Here is a 7,639-nt window from a genome sequence, read left to right as displayed (position 1 = left end):
TCAGAACTGGGAGGTTGCCGTCTGGTGCTGCATGAATGCAGTTGTTTTTAAAAATCTTTTTCCAGTGTGTACAAGTACAAACCATGCAGTTTTCTCTTCAGTTAATTTGTGCTTTTGACACAATGTCGCTTCTGTTTGTCTGTTTACATCTTTGCACAGCGTGAATCCGAAATAAAATTGCAGCACATTCGTCGTTGGAACAACCTCTGGGCAGACAATGCTGGTGAGAGAAGAGATTAGATTAACTCTCATAAGGATGCTAATAAATGAGGGACAGGAACAGAGTACTTTTAACTGCATTAAAACGCGGGGAGTATATCACTCGAGGGAAGTTGAGCGGAGAACGAACAGGAAGTCTTTTCCCTCAAGAGGAAACAATGTGTCGTTACTGTAAAAGCAACTGACCTTGTGGCTTCTGTCGGGAAGAAATGCATGCAGAGGAGACAGACCGGGAGATAAACATGAGCTCATACAGTAGAGCGGCTCTCCCTCCAGTGCAGACACACAAGCTCTCTCTTCCTTCCTCCCTCCCTCTCTCCCTCTCTCCCTCTCCCTCACTCGCCCACTTACTCAGTATCATTTCATCTGTCGCTCTCTCACACTCTCTCAGTCGCTGTGCTCTGACGGATGGCGATACACTGCCAGGGAGGACTTAGGGGCGAGAAGAGAAGTGTTTCTTTTCTTCTCTGGCATGTTTTCTTTCTCTTCTGCCTGGCTTCCCTCATGAGCTGTTAATTCCTTGCCCCGGTCCTGAGGATGAGGAGGTTCCATTTGTGAGGAAGGTCGCAACAAAAGGAAGAGGAAACAAGGAGCAACAGGGTGGTAAATTCTGCGAGCGGGAGTGAGCGAGAAGACCTTTTCTTTTTCTCCAGGCTCGAGCAAAGGTTAGTGAGGAAAGCTGCTTATCGTTAAAGCAAACACTGCGTGCTGTTATCGTTTCATTCTCTGCTCTTTACTTTGTTATCTCAAACAAGACATTTGCTATTTAAAGCCTTTCATATTCATGTGCTTTCCATCCCTTGGGGTCTACTAGGGCTTAAATCAAATGTCCTCACAGAGCAGTTTCCTAAATTGAAACAGTTTCTCAAAATTAAAAGTCCCTCAGTTACGTTTCTTTTTCATACAGTAAGTCCTCAGTTGGGCTACTGAAGTTTCACTCTAGGTCAACACGACTGCGTGATTTCCCAAAGGTATGTGCGCCGCGGTCCCCAGGTGGAGCTTCTCCATTGGTGAGGTAGCAGCGAGCGAGCGGCAGGAAAAGGCGAGGACAGCTCGCTCTCATCAGTCGTCACTTTACACGGGAGGCAATTAAGTGGGATTGGCAGCCGACGCTGCCGGTAACTTGGAAACAGGCGTGTGGGAGACGCATGGTGGCACACATGATAGGATTTAGAGGGATAGGGAAGCAGAGGAGGAAAGAGATTCCCTTTGTTCATTCACACAAAAGCCTCTGTGAAAAACCCCGCTCTCGCCTGTGTGTGTGTCTGTGTGAAAACAGGCCCAGGGACAGCGGTTGTGAGCTCTCATGATTTTGCATGACAGCAAACACTGTTGAGTGTGTGTGTGCTGCAAGCGCATGTGCATAGAAAGTGTGTTAATATGCTATGCGTGCAGCTGTGTGTGTGTGTGTTCATGCGTGCACATAATACGTCTCTTGGGTGTGTGTGTGTGTATTGGAGGTAGTGAGTCTCTTAGGTGAGCCCTCGTGTATAATTACCACAAGTGGAGGAAATTATTCATGCTGTAAACTAGTCAGACAACAGGAGAATAAGACACAAAGTAATTAAAAAAAACAAAAAAAACATGGCCCATATTGTGATTTCATACGGTGATGAACCATTGTGTAATTTCTGTAATGAATGGAAGAGGAGTTGTGTACACGATGAATGAGCTCCCTAAGGACTTTGCTTTTGTTCCGGCTTGTTTACAGTGTGTGAGCGAGACAATTCTCCTTGAAACCAATAAAATCCTTTTCCGCTCACCGTTTCCCCACAAAGCCACTCACAGCCATATTTCAGCTCGGTTAAGATAAGTGTGCCTGGAGACACTGAGGTTGGCCTCTGGCTCCTGCGAACAAAGGCCTCTGACGCAGGCTGATGAACGGTTGAGTTCGATAAAGATTCACCCTTGGGTGGGGGGGGGGAGAAGGGGAGGCGAAAGTATTGTGTTCTCTTTGTAAACACAGGTGGAGGAACGTAAGGCAATTATTCTAAACTCTGTGTGTTTTGACACAAAGGAGAGATATTGCATAAGCCTAAGCCTTAGTGTCCATTCATTTCAGTGACAGTAAAGTGTTGGTCTATATTCAACAGGATGTGTTTATACAAAAAAAAAAAAATAAAGTGAAGAAATGCTTTCAAAAAGGATCATTCAGCACCAGATTAGTGCGACGACAGAGCTCGCTTTGTGTTTAGTCTGGACTTTGCTTTTGTCACATAATCTCAGTCAACTATAGCAGGACATGGGCTCGGCACACACACACACACACACACACACACACACACACACACACACACACACACACACACACACACACACACACACACACACACACACACACACACACACACTACTGCCACAAAGGGGCAGTTAGTGAGTCCATCAGTGGCTCGCTGACTTTTCCTACTAGGAGGAGTCATTGACATTGTTTCAATGTCTACCCCGGTGAACACATTGACTTGCACATACAGTATATGCACTCATTTCCCCCCCCCAGCCATATCATGCACCAATACACATGCACAAAGGCAGAATAACACACACACACGCTCTCTCACACCAGGGGAGGCAGAGCAGGGAGAGGCATCGTGACCGGTGGCTTGGCAGAAGCCCTCAAGGTGAAAAATTTGTAGTGGGGAGCATTTCAAATTCAGAACAGATGATCAAACCGGTGTCGGAGCGGCAGAGTAGCTGGCCGCACCAGATGCAGACAATCTTTTGGCAGAGGAAGACTTTTTGGTGCGTCAATCTCAAAATATAAAAGTCGTAAGCGAGGAGCTGAAATTAATACAACCGTGGTATCGTCATCTCACGGGTGGTGGTTCTTATCACGGTTCAGATGTGGCTAAAAAAATAAAAAATAAAAGCTCTGAGCAATACAGAGCGGCATTTTCTGTCACTGCACACACATCACAATCCAGCCATGAATCTAGACGTATCGGAGTGCAGACGGGTTATTTAGGAGAGAGCGCCAACTGAAACGGTATTTCAGAGTCTCGTGTCCCCAGTTTATCACAAACAAACGGAAGTCAATGTTTGACCGGATATTGAACATTTTGTCAGCCAGGTAACTGTATATTCCCAAATGTCTCCAATGTGAAAGAGTTATATTACCTACCATCCTACTAAATATGTATGAACCATCAGGAAGAACTGAAAACTACTGTAACCTATACGCTGGAACTCATGTGCAGCCACACAACAGTTTCCATAAGCATTTCACAATCTATTATTTTCAACTCCTGATGACTCATTTTCTTTTTGCTTTCCACCCTCTGAAATCTGAAACAGATACATATTCTGAATTTGCAAAAAACAGCAACACAGAGGGACAGAAACTGAGTGTTTAACCTCTGCTATACTGTTTAATGGCCACAAGGCGTGGACAAGCTAACCATGAGTGAATTAGTGAATAAACAACTAAGGCCACATGAGCCGAGCTGACCGGAGCACCGCCACGTGTGCAGGCCGCAACACCACCCTTGTATGAAAGACGTTGCCAAAAAGGCTGCAACAAATAATTTTCATTATCACCAAGTCGGTTTCGTTTTTTTGTCCACAAATCAATTTGTCACAATTTTCGAGAGCTCGAGATGAGGTCATCAAATGGCTTGTTTTTGTCCAGAGCCAACAGTCCTGAAGCTAAATATATCCAGTTAACCATCAATTACAACATTTTAGAAACTGGAACAAGTGAATATTTGACATTTCTGCTTGATAAATGCTAATTAATCAATTACTAAATTGTTGAAGATAAGACAGTCGACTATTAGACTAATCAACCTTCAGCATTAATTATCATTATCATATCGTATTTAGTTGGGTTTGAAGTTTACACATGTATCTTCGTGTATATGTGAGGCATTACGCCTTTTTCTCTGCTAACATTGTAAGAATATGATTGAGGATGTTTTGATATGAACACACACATTTTCTTCCATTAGGAGCCCAGATTGCATGTGTGAAAGCCCCTGAAGAAATATTTCTTCTAGTGTTCATTGTAGGCTTTCTTGCTTTCTGGAGTTTTATCCTTTAGTTGGGATTTTAAAATAGCAAACAAACGTAATTAAAAAAATATAATCTGCTAAAAAAACTAAAAGTGAAACAAAGAAATACATCTGTTGACACATCTGAACTGAACAAAGGCTTTTATCTTCTGAGTGCACTGGATTCTCTCATTCCCTACTCACCAAAAATCATATTGAACAGTTTCCAGCCGAGAGTATAACTGATTAATAACACCAACAGCAGCCATATAATTACATTCTCCAACCCCAAATAAACAGCATGTAGTCCGTGCGCACAGAAGTGTCTTGCTTTCCGATCTGCGGCTCTGTGACTTCTCTCTCTCTCTCTCTCTCCAGGGTTCACACCGAGTTCCCCAGCCCTGGGCTTGGCTCTGTGTGTGTGTGTGTGTGTGGGTGTACAGTATGCGTGTCTTACGCGTGTGCTTTAAATTTGTGTTGATTTCTGTTCATGTGTTTATTAGAAAGAAATAAAAAGAGAGGAAGAGTATGTGTGTAAAGTATTCATGTGCATATGTGTACAGCTGTGTGTGGGTGAGAATATAAGTGTGTGTGTGTGCCTTTAGTGATGTGTATGTGTGAGAGAGAGGCTGACAGAGGCAGGTTTCTTGACGAAACGTTGAGTTTCCTTTGATGGTGGCTTCTCCTCCGTATCAGATTCCACCAAACAGATGATAATCTAGCAGAGGCCTGTGGAGCGAATAACACACAAACACACACATACACACACACACACACACACACACACACACACTGTCCCTACTCATCAGCTGTAAGCTCTTGCTCTCCCTCCACTGTGTACTTTAATGCTAGACGCCAGAGGCAGAAAGTCAGCTAGCACTTGGTGCCATCATACTGTCGATGCTAATATCAGTAGCCCGTCTTGACCCCTCTGGGCGTACCGTTACACTTGTGCAACAGCCACACAAGTCCAAACTCTCTGCTTGTTTGCCGCTGATAAAACAGCCCATTAAATGTTTTTTTCACTCAATCTAAATGTCAATATGTTGAGGAGGTGCATTTATTTTCCTCCTCCATGTGTGTACATTGCTTTGAGATTTGTTGCTGTGCAGTTACTGAAATGAGAGGCTGAAGGAATAATCAAATAACGAACAAGCTGTTGAAATTCAGAAACAGGTTCACCCAGTAGCTGCTTTGAATATTAACGCACAGTTTGCTGTGTGTGTGTGTGTGTGTGTGTGTGTGTGTGTGAGGTCAACATTTAAGGGAAGACAAATTACATTGATTCAGGCTCCTTGGAGGCTATTGACCCAGCTGAAACTGTTCAATCACACATGAATAATCATTGATAAGAGGAAAATGTAGTACTCTGGGAAATCAGAAGTTGGGGCCATTTGGCAAAGTAGCATTTATGCTTATTGTTCATTACAATGCATGGATATAAATAATAAGACCCATCTGTATATTTTGTTCTCTTTGCAATGTAATCAGTTCTTAAAAACCTTAATTTAGGGAGGAAGGACTTTTCTCAAGGGTGACGTTAGAAAAGAGAAAACCCTGAGAGAATAACCATATAATTGACGTGTTGGCATTTAAATCTTTATGCATGACCCGACTCTATGTCAATACTCATTATTTGGTGTCTGACCTGTGATCAGAGGCCTCCTCTTTGACCTGTGTTTACCCTCCAATTGATCAGTGTTATATGTGACTACAACGAGAAGGATGTTGATCACATTCACAGATCTCACATGACTGTTGCAAGAAAAATCGCCTGCTGCTGGTGGCGACACAATACTAGAAATAAAGTGGAGAAATACACACTACCCATTATGTTAAAATAACTGAAGTTAACTTTACGATAAGAGAAGCTCTGTGTATCTTTATACAAAGTATATATATATCTTCTATAATGTATGTACATTATGTTACAGATCTGTGGAAACACTTTGTATACTACTGGTTATTTCATTTGAGAGCAGTAAACAAAGCTCTGTCAATATACTTAAAATTCAGACTATTGTGGAAAATGAGCGACATGTTTTTGTCACAATTTCAGCTATTTTGCCTGCACACACACATATACACAGATTTAAATGTAATATGTGTTACAACTCCTCATTTAGAGCATCTTACCAGAAGGTATCACGTGTGTGTGTGCACTGCCAAGGGACATAGAACAACATTCCTAGTTATACTGTGTATAACATAACTCCAGTGCTTTTAGTAAAATCACAAAACAGAAGAATCACTTGAATAAGCTTTACGCCTCCACATCCAAAATACTAGACTAACTGCTCTCAACAACAGCCATATAAAGCCGTGTGTCTGACTGACCTCGCTTACTGAGCTGTTGTAGGAAGAAAGCAGATGCGATTGACAACAGAGGTGCACGTGGAGTAGACGAAGGGTTAAACGTCGGTGTCGGACACTGGCTGTTGATTACAGAGCCAGAGGTGCAGCAGAGCCTCTGTCACTTATAAGCTCAACCGTGTAACAAGAAAAAGCTTTTATCACCAGATAAAAGGAGCATGTCGAGGTAACAGCGTTAATGCATCTACAGCGCCAACAAGAAGTGGCAAGTGAGACAACTGAAGGAACAGCTGGGCACGCAACCTCTGGACGAGCAAATAAAGATGCTTGCTTTAGTCTTGTAATGACTTGATTTAAGCGATAAGAAATATAGTTATTATGGTGTCAAACAGTTTTTCCTGCATGGATCGACAATGAAAAATGCTTATGAGTTCAATTTTGATCTTTGGGAAGAGTATATATATATATATAAAAAATATAACCAAATAGCCTAATATTCATTATTTTCCAGCTCAGTTTTTAGTCTTCTCCTGAGGAAAATATCTGTATTTTACATTTCTTTAAAAAGAAAAACGTCTGATAGACTACCATAGTATGAATACAGATTGGGCCTCTGAGACATTAGTAGTCACTCAAGACAATGCATTATGGCGTTTTTCTCATCATTAAAACAGAAGACACAATGATGCTGCCGTTGGTACGAGGCAGGAGAAGCATTAATGTGGATAAAAGCTGTGTGTGTCCGTGGGAGATTGGGCTTTCGTCTCTTAAGTCAGCTACCACGGAGACTGCTGCTTCACAGACTGTAGTCGAATGGCACACATCAGAAAATCCTCATTATAGGGTGTGTGTGTGTGTGTGTGTGTGTGTGCGCGTATGTCTATATTGCAGCACCAAACATATATGTGCTCACCATGCTGACAGAGATAATGTTATTTCAAGACTCACTATAATCCGTGAGTCATTATGGGCTCAAATGACTAATGTTTTTGATTCACCATGTAATATATTGGCTGACTGTAATCCCTCTCTCCAATAATGACTAATAATTTAGATAGACAGTAATCCCGTCCACATATTATCAGTGAATAACAGCAGGTAACCCTGCTATTGTTCAATTT

The 7,639-nt window shown here is 42.2% G+C and overlaps 1 protein-coding gene across 2 annotated transcripts in view; it reads left to right on the top strand.

Moving 5' to 3' along the window:
* Positions 1-634: 634 nt before the first annotated feature.
* The window catches only part of shisal1b (shisa like 1b), a gene marked incomplete at its 3' end in the record, with an annotated part of 31,755 nt that continues 24,750 nt past the window's right edge, over positions 635-7,639 (top strand). For both annotated transcript variants that reach the window (XM_079162721.1, XM_079162720.1), the window contains exon 1: positions 635-884. The remainder of the gene's footprint in view (positions 885-7,639) is intronic.

The sequence above is a fragment of the Pholis gunnellus genome (assembly GCF_910591455.1).
Source record: "Pholis gunnellus genome assembly, chromosome: 7".
Taxonomy (NCBI): Eukaryota; Metazoa; Chordata; class Actinopteri; order Perciformes; family Pholidae; genus Pholis; species Pholis gunnellus.
The sequence above is the reverse complement of the archived record's forward strand: the minus strand, read 5'-3'. Positions and strand labels throughout refer to the sequence as shown.